Genomic DNA, 12806 nt, shown 5'->3' with positions numbered 1-12806 from the left:
TGAAATAACTGGATTTCATTGGATGTGATTACTAGACTGCCACATTTTCAAAACTAGACATCCTCAAATTTACTGGTGTAGTGCAATGAAACATGACAAAAGATAAAATATGATCAAATGCACTTGCCATTTATTTTGGAATGCATGGTAATATCTTTTCCTCTTAAGCAAAACATACAAACAACACCCAGTTGTGTTTGAAGACAAGGAATCTTTGATCAGAACTCTGAAATATCCCTTTGAATTAGTATTAGTATAATAAACTTTATTAATTTATACCTGACGGTAATTTGGGATTTATGTTTATTTAGTTGGACTGATGCATGTCCCAAATCTGTGAAGGAAGGGTTAGCCAAGTAAGTGAAAAGTGTGGGTAACATTTCTTTGGCAAGGAAGAGGGGTGGAGTAATAATGTACTGGAAAACTTTTCTACTTTCAGTTTTGGAGGAAAATATCATAAATAATTAAAAAAGATAAAGTGCCTTGATGTCCCATAATTTTCCTTTTGAATTTTGCTTCTGCTTCTTACTTGCAGAGTTATTACCCTTAGTTGCATTTTCTGTAAAGAAAATAAATAAAAGCTGCATTGAAGATGATAGTAAGAGTTAGAGAATATATACATATATGTAAAACATCTCACAGAACCTTTTCATTTCATGTTTTCTCTGCCTGGAACATTCTTTCTGGGATTTGTACGTTCTCATTCAGGATTCAATCCAGGAAATAGAGAATGACTGTAAGGATTCTAATATCATTCTTCATAGAACTTACCTAATTCTGAAATTATCTTGTTTATATATTCATATTTCTTTCTCCTTTCTCACCACTCCCTCCACCATGCACCTACTATATAGAATGAATGTAAGCTCCATGAAGGCAGAGACTTTGTTTTCTCAGTAACCACTACAAAATAGTGCCTTCCTCTTAGTAGACACTCAATAAATATTTGTTGACTGTGTAACCAACTAAATGAATGGTCATGAATTATTAGCACTCATTGAATGTACTTGTTAAACTAGAACATGTTTATCTGTTGCTTATAAGTCCAATGAGAGATTCTCCTAGCACTTTATTAGCAGTAGATTATGTATTTCTTTTAAAATATTTTTTACTGACACCCTAATTTTTAGCACTTAATATAAGGAATGAAGTGCTTTTTGTAAGGAGCAAGAGTTTTATGTGTATATCTTAACTCTCAGTCCCATCTGTAATTTTTCACTTATATGTTCAAGTTATTCACTTTGACGACCCTGTATGCAAGACAGGGAAAGAGACACAGATGTGTATAATGGACTTTTGGACTCAGAGGGAGAGGGAGAGGGTGGGATGATTTGGGAGAATGACATTCTAACATGTATACTATCATGTAAGAATTGAATCGCCAGTCTATGTCTGATGCAGGATACAGCATGCTTGGAGCTGGTGCATGGGGATGACCCAGAGAGATGTTATGGGGAGGGAGGTGGGAGGGGGGTTCATGTTTGGGAACGCATGTAAAAATAAAAGATTTTAAAATTTTAAAAAAAATAAAAAATAAAAAATAAAATAAAATAAAAATTGGCAAAAATAAAATAAAATAAAATAAAAATCTTATAACAAGTGTATTTGTGTTATACATAACTATTTACACATTTTCTTCCCAACTAGATTTGGCTCCTTAAGGGAGTGTGAAAGTCTGCATCTTGTCTGTCCACCACTTTCTTTGCTATGTTGTAATGACTTAAGTGATAGATGCTGGTAAGAACTTACTGAGTCAATAAGGGACAGAGTGTATGGCATCCATTACATCTATCTTTCCCGGTCTGCTGCTATGAATTCCTCCCAAAAGAATGATTAAGTTTGAATCATCACTCACTTGAATAAAATAAAACTGCCAGATGCACAGTTAACATGAATTATTTTGATAACATCTACATCATTGTAGTTGTTCCCTGGTAACTGTTTTGTAAATGAATGCATGAATTGATGAATAATTAGACCAATATGATGTGGCAGTTATGTGAGTTGTAAACTTATTTCTTTACAGAGTATTTTTACTGTCTTTGATATTTAATTATTTTATATTTTATTGTTGCTCTTTTTTTCAGGTTATGATTACATGTATTCTATCATTACTTTTTAAATTTTGTGGTACTAATGCATATAGTTCCTATTAAAATAATGAATAAGTAAAAAATTAGTTTAGCACAATATTTCTACCTTTATGCCTAAAAGACTGTAAGGAAATAATGTGTTAAAGCATGTTTAAATATACAGTATGTATGTATAGTATACATTGTATGTAAAGTACGTTGTTGTTGTTTAGTCGCTAAGTTGTGTTGACTCTTTTGTGACCCTATAGACTGTAGCCCGCCAGGCTCCTCTGTCTGTGGGATTCCCCAGGCAAGAATACTGAAGTGAGTTGCCATTTCCTTCTCCAGGGAATCTTCCTAACCGGGGGATTAAACCCAGGTCTCCTGCATTGGCAGATGGATTCTTTGCCACTGAGCCACCAGGGCATTGTAAACATCAATGGTATATTTTTGTGTGGGTCTATGTTCTCTTCTTTCTTAATCCACTGTCCAATAGGGTAGCTACTAGCCACATATGGAAATTTAAATTAATTAAAGTGAAATGAAATTTGAAGTCATTTTTCTTAGTCACACTAGGTGTGTTTTAAGTGCTCAGTAGCCACATGGGGCTAGTGGACACCCTATTGGATAGGACAGATACAGAACATTTCTGTCATCACAGAAAGTTCTGTTAGCAGCTGGTAGGCTATCATATACACAATTCCTTATCCCTTATTTTGCCACATTGTATGTTAGATATTTTGTTTGTAATTTGAAAATGAAATTGAATATGTCCTAGAAATATTATCTTGCTTAATTTCTTGAAATCTCTTTGCCCCCAAAATGATTATTTTATCAATTATATGTTTAAAACAATATGTTTTTCCATTTATTAAGATAGTCAATACCTAACATTTTCATCATTATTTAAAACTCTAAATTCTGTGATGAATACAGTTGAAGTATTATTCACTTTTAAGACAACACAGTGTATAATAATGTCTCCATGTGCCTTTTCTACTATATTCAATGAAAAAAAAAACTTATTAAATGGTGATTTTTCTCCCTTTATCTTATTAAGTAAATTATATGGTCCTTTTTTATGGAAGTCTTCATAGTTAGAGATGTAAAACAGCAATTTCTTGGTTCTATAGCATGACATAGTTCAGAGCTGAGATTAGAGAAACCCCGTAGAGTTGTTAATACTTGAGGGCATCCCCAACTAGAAAAGTATGTGAATTTAGGCATGGGAGGAAGGAAGGATCTGCTTTAAATTTAGTGTAGGGTCACTGAATCTTAATGATAGATTAAACAAGGGAGGTAGAATAATGAATAGGGGTATGCAATGTGTAGCACTAATACCAGAAGTCCATGGTTTGTGGCGGTTTTTTAATGTCCTTTCCCATATGGTTTTGAATAGAGTAGGTTATGGCAGGGATGAGCTAAGCAATAGCTTTGTTAATGAATAAATAGGAGTAAAATTTTTTTTAAACAGGAGACTTCAGGCTGTTTAGAAGGCCTGTTTATTTAATAAATCATGTGATTAAAGATTTTCTGATCTTAATACATTAAGAGATGATGCTAAGGTATCCCTGTTTTATTTTTTATAAAATAATTACATTTACATATCAGGGTCAGTCCTAACAGTGAAATCGTTGGGGTGCGATTTTAACTTCCTTAATTAAAAGCCAATTGTATGGAGCGTCTGAGCATTGGCATCGTCAGTCCTTTAAGTTTATTGTACTGTATTAGATTTTCATTCATGATGTCAGTTCACTTTGAAAGGTTTAATTAAATTGTTATTTGGAACCAGTTTCTAACTCTTCTTCATTCATCTAAAATTAACTAGGTTTGTGATTTTGATGGCTATGCTCTTATTGTAACTTTGCTCTTGGCCAAGGCAGCTACTTTTCTTAAGATATACTTCCTGCCTTTCTACCCACATTTCTCTCAGAGAAAGTAATGACAGCATTAAGCTGATCTTGGAAAAGAGCAAGTTAAAATCAGAAAACCTGACTAGACACATTTTAAAATATTTCACAGAGCTGTTCTTTGATGATTGCTTAATATTTCCAAAAGGAGAGGTTAAATAGGTTGTCTCTGGTGCCTTGGTTAAGCCGAGGGAAGGGAAATGTAAGTCTTCTGACTCCAGGGCCCCAAATGCAAACACTGGCCTAGTTGTTCCCAAACTTTCTCCTTGATGTGGGTGACTTGAATGGTTTATTTTCCCTTGATGAACCACACCCCCAGGCACTTTAGTATTCATGGCAGACCCCAACACTAAGTCCCTTTGTTGTCTTTGTTTTTTGAATTTTTTTGTTAACAAGAAAAGGTAAAATTATAAGAGACCTGATTATAGACTGAGGTTCCATTGCTGATAGTTCCCACCAGTTTTTTCAGCATCTCAGAGAAAGACAAAGTCCTGGATAGGCAACAGAAAGCAGCAAAGCAAACATAAACATTATGTCTAAGCATCATTGTTGGTGCTACCAGAGTCGGGGAGGATACACACAGTCTTTATCAAAATATAAAGATGAGTCTTCACCAAAACAGTAAGATTGCCAGCACCTGAAAAATTTTGAAGTTTCTACAGAGGCTTTGGTTCTTTAAAGGGAAAAAAAAAATTTCTTAACAAGAAATAGATTTTAAAAATATTTCTAAATTTGCATTATCATCCTGATTTAGGCATTAACTAAGTGAATGACATTTGCAAGGCAAGTGGTTTAATCTATCTGTATAAAATTTAAAAGAAAATATAGGTTTATGAAAAACAAATTGGCAGAATAGATTTATAGCATTGCCCTATATCGTCTTCCCTATAGATGCAATTTCATTTTAGAACTTAATGAAGTTGCAAATAAATATCTAATCAGAGTTTCACTTGTCCAGATCCAAAGCACAGAAGAGGGATTGGCAACAGTGCCCAGTTGTTGAGAGAAGGAAAAACTGGAATAACAAGATAGGACGTAATTGATTTACTTACTGTATATAGACAAAGTAGAAGCAGCAGTCTTCCTATATTTTTATTGCAGACAAAACTCTTAACATTAGTGTTGGGTAGAAACTCAGAAGGCTTTCAGCAAAAGTGTATGTGAGGAAGTTTTTGCCAACCCTCACACGATAAAGCTTATTTTACTGCTTTAAGTATTCTTCTTCTTTTACCTTGACTTATTTTCCTTGAATATGTTTTATCTTGCTATTTCTTTCCCAGCTATGTGTGACACCAGGAACTGCCCTCTTACTGTGAAGGCAGCATTCAGTCACTGAAACAGTAAGTCACAGATCTTGCAGTTGTTCTCCTTCTGCAGTACAGAATTGACAGCCTGTAACCGCTCTTCATTGGCTGTTACAGGGCAACAGGTATAAAAAGGCTCAGTTACGTGCGAGAGTAACCTTGGTTGATCACTTTTGTTACCTGATAATGCTCACCATTTAGAGTAAGTGTAAATGGTCTTAATGGAAAATTCTTACACGTTACAGTCATGTGTCAGGTGGGCTTCCCTGGTGGCTTAGCAGTAAAGAATCTTCCGGCCAATACAGGAGATACGGATTTGATGCCTGGTGAGAGAGGATCCCCTGGAGAAAGAAATGGCAACCCACTCCAGTATTCTTGCCTGGAGAATTCCATGGACAGAGGAGCCTGGGGGTCCACAGTTAATGGGGTCGCAGAGAATCCGAGTGAGCAACTAACACTTTCACTTTTCACTTTTGTATATGTATATGTATAGCTTAATAAATAGAAATGAGCATAATTTTGTAACTTGGTTTTTGTTTAATATGTAACAACTTTATATATTATTAAATATTCTTCTAGGTAGGGTCAGTAAACTTTTTCTACAAAGGGCTAGATAATAAGTATTTCAGACATTGCAGGGCATGTGATCTCTGCTGCATCTATTAAGTCTGCCCTCATAGTAATGCCAAAAGCATCCATAGACAGTATGTAAATAAATGGAGGTAGTGGTGTTCCAATACAACTTCATTTACAGAAACAAACAGCAGGCTAAATTTGGCCTATAGGCTGCACTTTGCTGACCCTAGTTCTATATCATTGTTTTAATGGCTGCATGGTATTTATTTATTTAACTATCTCATTATCAGATATTAAATTTGTGCCAATTGTGTGTCTGTCTGTGTGTAATAATAAACAGACTGCAGTGAATATCTTTGTAGTTAAGTATTTGGCTTACATGTATGATTATGTCTTTAAACATTAACTCGTATAGTGCTTCTGACATAGCAAATGGTTTATCTACTAAAGTTCAGACTTAAAAATCAAAGTGTTCCTGATATACAAGTATTTCTTGGTTTATGTGACCAATTTTTAAAGTTGTACATAAAATTGAACTTTAATGAAACATTTTAAGATTTAAGTAGGACTCCTTAAAATGTTCTTGTAATTACCCCATTATTTCTAAGATTGACTTTTTACTTAGTGTTTTTCTTCATGGAAGAATTTTTAAATTAATTTACTTCATTTTAAAAGGACACATTTTAAGAGCATTTAATGAGTGACTGATGTTTTATTCATTGAGGACAATAAAAAACATTCACCTCTCTGGTATCTATTAGGCCATTGTTGGAAAGATTTCACTCTTTCACTGTTCCCATAAGGTACAGAGAGGAAATACTACCTTCTAGGATAAGGTCTTTAATGACTGATATGAGGTTAACCTCCCACTGTTTTTCCTGTGGGTCTTATTTCAGCTTGCCTATGAGAGAGACCAAAAAAACAAACCAGAAACTGTTTAGTCTTTCCTTTGCTTCAAACAGTTCTCTGGTGTTCAGGGACATTTCCTCAGTTCAACTGACAGGTACAGGTGCCTTCCGAGTTTATTTAATATGACCAATAGATCAGTTATTGTGGATTTGCAGTTTTATTGCAATGCCCAAATATATATTATAGCCAAAAAGCAATAACAAACTTAAGGCAGAAGAACTGAAGATTAACACAGATTTTCAGTGATCAAGATTACTATTTATCAATTGTGTCAGTGCTGTGGAGTCTGTAGTGACGTAGTACCATCTCTCATTACTTTCTTAGACTAAAAATAATTACTTTATCATCGTAAAAGTGATAGCATTTCTAGAATTTTTTAGCAAGTCATTATTAATCATGTTCATTCTCAAAAGGACTAGCTACCTCAGGCAGGAGTTTAAAGAACTCTAGAATCAGTAAATTAGAAAGGCATGGCCATCTAGGAGAGCTTGTAACTCTCAAATTTTGGTAAGAGTTACCTAGAGTGCTTGTTAGAACATATACTGTAGGGTCCTAGCATTTCCAGCGTACTATGCCTTGGGTGGATTCCCTGGATTTTCATTTCTAATAGTTTCCAGGTGATACTGATACTATTTGTATTAGTATTAGGCACCACACATTAAGAGTCACAAATGCAGAAAAATGATTGTTCCCCTTTGTGTTGTTGTTTATAACTTCAACTTCTATAACTTTACTATTTCTCTAAACCTTTTTTGCTCCCCAAAAGACTTAAAATTTAGCATCTTTTCTATTTGTGAAACATACTTAACCTCGGTCATTTGTAAACATTTTCTTCACTCTTTACAAGTTCTCTTTTCTTAAAATCCGGGCTTACCCTTTAACTAAAGATATATATATATATGTTAGTCACTTAGTCAATTCTGACTCTTTGCTACCGCATGGACTATAGCCCTTCTGGGTCTTCTATCCATGGAATTCTCCAGGCAAGAACACTAAACATATATATATATATAAAAAGATATGAATTAATTTTAATAACTTTATGACCATTAGTTCATTTATTTTATGACCTACCACTGTAATTTTTGTATCATTTTCACCCACACCAAACTTTTAGAATAGAATATTATGAATATAACCATGTTGAAAGTGTTAAATCTTATCCATGATAGTTTGCTGGATAAAATCCATCTAACTGTATGCATTCAAACTAGTTTCCATATTTGATTAGCTTTATTGTCATCATTCCCAGTAATTGCTTAAGATGCCAGTTGTCAGATTTCGTTACAGACAAGTAAGAAGTGAAATAAGTTTATAAAGTATGTTACAAAGCAAAACTTAGTTACAGTTGTTGGAATGAAGAATTCAGCTACAGCCAAAAAAATGTTTTAATAGAACCAAATGCAGTCCAAAGCCTGATTGAAAGCCACCAATTTTATAGTTTTCTTCAAACAACATCTTCATTGTTTTCTGGAAAGGTGGTATTTGAGAAAAAGAAATGTCTTGAGTTACTTTTTTTATGAGGAAAGAATTGCTGAGTCTCTTAAATGGTTAATGAGAAGAAGTAATAGTTAAACACTTGGAGCATTGATTTCTGATTTGAATTCTCCAACACAGGCCAGCCCTGAGGGAAGAGGGGAAAAAAGCTTGCTAATTAACATTTGATTACTGATGCCACCTTCTCTTTCCCCTTGCACCATCCGGTTTCAAGTGTTTTTGTTCAAGAAGTATTTTTAGGAGGATTTTAACTTGCATCCTAGTAAAACAGATTCATGGGCAACTGCATCGAGTGTACAGTATGTTAAAAAAAGAAAAAAGAAAAAAGTCCTTAGATATGAAGTATATGTTCAAAACCCAGTCTGGGTCAGAAGTGATTGGTTTCCTATTATAAGCCTTTCTGAGCACCAGTGATTGCTAAGAAACTGGAACTAAGCCTAGTCTGTGTGTCTTATTTTAATCACACACAGATACTTATTTGTTTGGTGCAGTTATTATTTAGCAAACTCAACTGGAACATCATTTGATGGTGTGAATTACTTGCAGTTCAGATTTTGATACTTTTAACATTTGAATAAGCTTAGGTTCTAATATTCCCAAAGGCCTTTCTCTTCTAAGATTGATAAGAGAATGAGATAAATGTATGTAGTTTCAGGATGCTTTTTTGTAAGGGCTGTCATTTGTCAAGGTATTCTTAATTCAGAAAATCTAGAAACTAAAGTGCTAACAAACCGATAGCTGTTCTAAGCCCATGGCAATTCAGTATTTTATATGTTTCTTTTTGCTATTTTAAACTGATTGATATGTGAAAATTCATAGCCCAGATTTCAAAATTTTTTAAATGCTGAAATAAATTAATAGAACTTTACAGTTGTATCACTCTGCTGTTAGTATTCTGGCAACACTTCGCCTGTTTGGTTGATGAAATAATTATTTGGGAAACCAGGATGTAAGTAAACCAGTAAGCTTTACTTTTAAATGAGATCTCTTTGGGGAAAAATATATTGAGTCTTTTCTAAAAAAAACAAAAACAAAAACAAAACTAAGACTTTTTAGTATAATTAAAAGCAAAAACTAAGACTTTTCTTTATTCAAGAAAAAAATTCACTTAAAATGTTTATGTCTGGATTTCTTAACTGAAATTATTTGCAGTTTTCCTTTTTGATGTGTTGTATTTATTAACTCTTTACTATTTTTCTTTCATTTTCTAGTCTTAATGGTTTTAAACTTTCCCTCTTTACTTGCATATCTTAAATGTACTTAGCTCTTCTTTTCCTGTACCTAGGATTAACTCCAGTCTTTTCCAAAAAATCAAAGAATTTTAGAGCTTAGAAAGTTAGCAATGAGCTCATTTTGTTCTCTTCTAATATTGAATAAACTGGTCTCAGTTTCTACCACTTTGTACCACAGTAACAGCTGGGTAGAATTGGGACTAGAAATCTAACTTTCTGTCTCATATTATGGCACAGTAACTCAAGTTTTGTGACTTTTGTGTAACATTATCAGAATCTTCTTTCAGGTGAATAATACCTGAATGAAATTTAAACTTCCTTTAAATATTTTTCAGTAGTGTATCCAACGTATAGTTCACAACATTTTGCTATAAAATAGAGCTGACAAAGTTGTCTACCAGTTTTTATTTTTTTCAGTTTGAATAGCTGCAAATAGCTGCAAATGGCTCATTTAAGGCTAATCTAAAACCTCAACCTCAAAATCTAGCCTTTAGAAGAGGAACTGTCTAAGAATTATTTTCTAAGAAATTCTGATAAAATTTAACCAAAATATAAAACTGTTTAAAAATGTATGGAACTCAAAGCTTTGTGGGAGATGAATGTCTTATATAATTTTATATTGAGCAAATCGTAATATAGTAATCTTTTTTCCCAGTGCTGTGTGTATCATTGAAGTTTCCACAGTGAGGAAATACGAAGTTTGAAGTGGAGATCATTGCTTACATTATTTATTATATATAAATAGATGTTTACTAACAGTGAAAAGCAAATAATAAGGAAATGAATCAATACTGCATTAATTCTGTACTGTTTCAGGGTAATCTGATTCAAATATGTTTTTCTTAATCACAAACAACTGAAGGCAGAGAAATGAAACTGTTCTTTTAGAAAATCTGGAAAATAAGCTCTGGAAAATCTGTTGTCAATCTAGAATCTTTGATCCAAATACAGTGTAGTTTGTAACATAATTGTACTGTTCAGCTGCTAATCAAAGCTTTCATTAAATTTTTTCAGAACTAATTGAAACATTTATGTAGTTTAGCAGCCTAAAATCTCATAGATTTAGAGCTTAATGCATAACAAGAATTGAAAAGATTATGAAGATTCAGAATGATCTTGAGCCAAAGCTGATCAAAGAAATTATGTAAGACAAAAGGGCCCTTAGGAAATGTTACCCTGTGAAGTGCCACTTGTCCTTAACTGGAATTTAACACAAATCTCTAAAGATGAAACTCCATGAGAAGTAGCACAGTAATGGCAGCTGAGCATGCCAGCTATAGCAACTTAGCCTGTGTGTGTGTTCTTTCTCTAAAGAGCTCTTAAATCTCTCAAATCAGTCAATCTCTCAACCTTCCCCCCTCTCCAGCCTCTCACTTCTCCCCTTGCCTTAAGTCTTTGCTCTCTCCTTCCTCCATTCTTTCATCCTCTCTCTGAGAAAACTGTATCCTGCATTTGATTCATGATGACCTTAAATCCATCTGCATCATTTTATAATTAGGTACATTTGAACAATTTTTATTTTGTATATATTTCTGATTTTTTCTTTCCTGCAGGATTGTCACAGAAAATTTAAAGTCATCAATAAAGACAATAGAATATTTTTATCTCTATTAATAAAACCATTATTCATTTTGTGCCTTTGCTATCTTATCATTTGTCTTTCTTCCATATACTGGTAAAATCTGCCTATGATTTTAGCACTGATAAACATGAAATTATTTTTTAAAAACTAATTTGTTTTCAGGTATATTGTTTAGTGATTATGGTTTAGCACAAGATTCTTTTGGCTTAATTTCAGAAATACTGTGAACTTAGCTTTTCCATTGAAACAGTCAAACATCAGTCTAATATGCTTTATGTTGTACCCTCTCAGCCAAGTTCTTTCTGCATTAACCAGTTTATTCTATGACAAGTTGCTTAACAGATGTCATTCTGGGGAGAACAATGAAGCCAAATACTTGTGCAATGGCTAACATTACTCTAACTTTGATCACTTTTGTTCAGCACATCAGTCTGGCGTTGTGCTTTATGCCAACATAACACTATAGCCAGAACATGCTTTTCAGGCTTAGAATAGCAAAGGAATGTTATTCATTCAGTGCAGTTACAGATGAGTTAATGAAAGAAGAAAAATACTGTTTATTTCATAGTACCGTATTGTTATGTTTTAGAATTAAGATGGAATTTAAAGAATTCCACTCCAGAGTTATTCGTTTATATATTCAACTCATAGTATTTGTGTATATTCTCCAGTGCAGAGGTAGCCTTGCCACCTTTCTAACAGATGTAAATATTTGCCCTGCCTTCCCCTCCACCTTCAAGAATAACTGCTGACCCTTGGTGTCTCTAGACAACATAATTAAAACTAACTTTAAGAAAGGAATTTTTTGACTTGTGGCTTAAAGTTTCCTCATACTCCCATCTTCTGTCCTCTCCCTTTCTTTTATTAATAAACAATAATAATAATGCTTTGGCTTTATGGAACACCTTTCCCCTTAAGAGCACTAATGTTTAAGCATGACAGAATAGTCTTAGCTAGTGCAGGTGATAAGAGGTTAGTCCAGTTGCATTTTGTTAAATTGTTGGGTTGATAATGACTAATGAAAATTTCCAAACTTGATATGACTGACCATAAACAAGATACTGCATGGTAGACTGGCCATTGCTAAGAATCTTGGGAAAAAAAGCTGTTTGTTTGAATTGAGTGGGGATCAAGCCATGCCCCCAAGCTTCACAGTTCTCGTTTACTAAGTCTTTTTTTCACAGGTGTATATTAGAGATAAAAATAGATTGAGTTCCAGGTTTTGTTTTGTTTCTTTCTTTCCCCAGTGAATGTATTTCTCCATTTCACTGGAAGTGTAACTTAGATATGCTTATGTATAATAAACAGTAATGTGATACAGAAATGCTGTAATTGGACAATGTGTTACTTCAGGCTTCTGCATTTTAAAAACATGAATGAACGCTGCTTCTTTTCCACATGGAAATCATAGAATGTATTATGTGCAACATTTCAAAATTAGTTTCACTGTTACAATATGTTAATCTCAGAATTTACATGAAGAGTTTGCTAAGATGGATGATCTCGTCATTCTTATGATTTGATCATTTATTTGGAAATATGGAATGAAAGAGAATTTTTGTAACTTGTTTAGAGAAAAAGGCTAGAAAAGGATATGATAATTACTGAATAAGAGTTTAACCTTCCAACACTTCATTCTGATAATTACTTGTGTCCTCTCCTTTAAAGTTAAAAAGTATTGGGAATTCCCTGGTGGTCTAGTGGTTAAGACTCCATGCTTTCAT

The 12806-nt window shown here is 33.6% G+C and overlaps 1 protein-coding gene across 1 annotated transcript in view; it reads left to right on the top strand.

Moving 5' to 3' along the window:
- FAF1 (Fas associated factor 1) overlaps positions 1 to 12806 on the top strand; it is a 478462-nt gene that overhangs the window by 236766 nt on the left and 228890 nt on the right. The window lies entirely within an intron of this gene.

Source organism: Capra hircus, chromosome 3 (genome assembly GCF_001704415.2).
Source record: "Capra hircus breed San Clemente chromosome 3, ASM170441v1, whole genome shotgun sequence".
In the NCBI taxonomy this organism is placed as follows: Eukaryota; Metazoa; Chordata; class Mammalia; order Artiodactyla; family Bovidae; genus Capra; species Capra hircus.
Note: the sequence above shows the minus strand (reverse complement) of the source record. Positions and strands in the feature narration are given on the sequence as shown.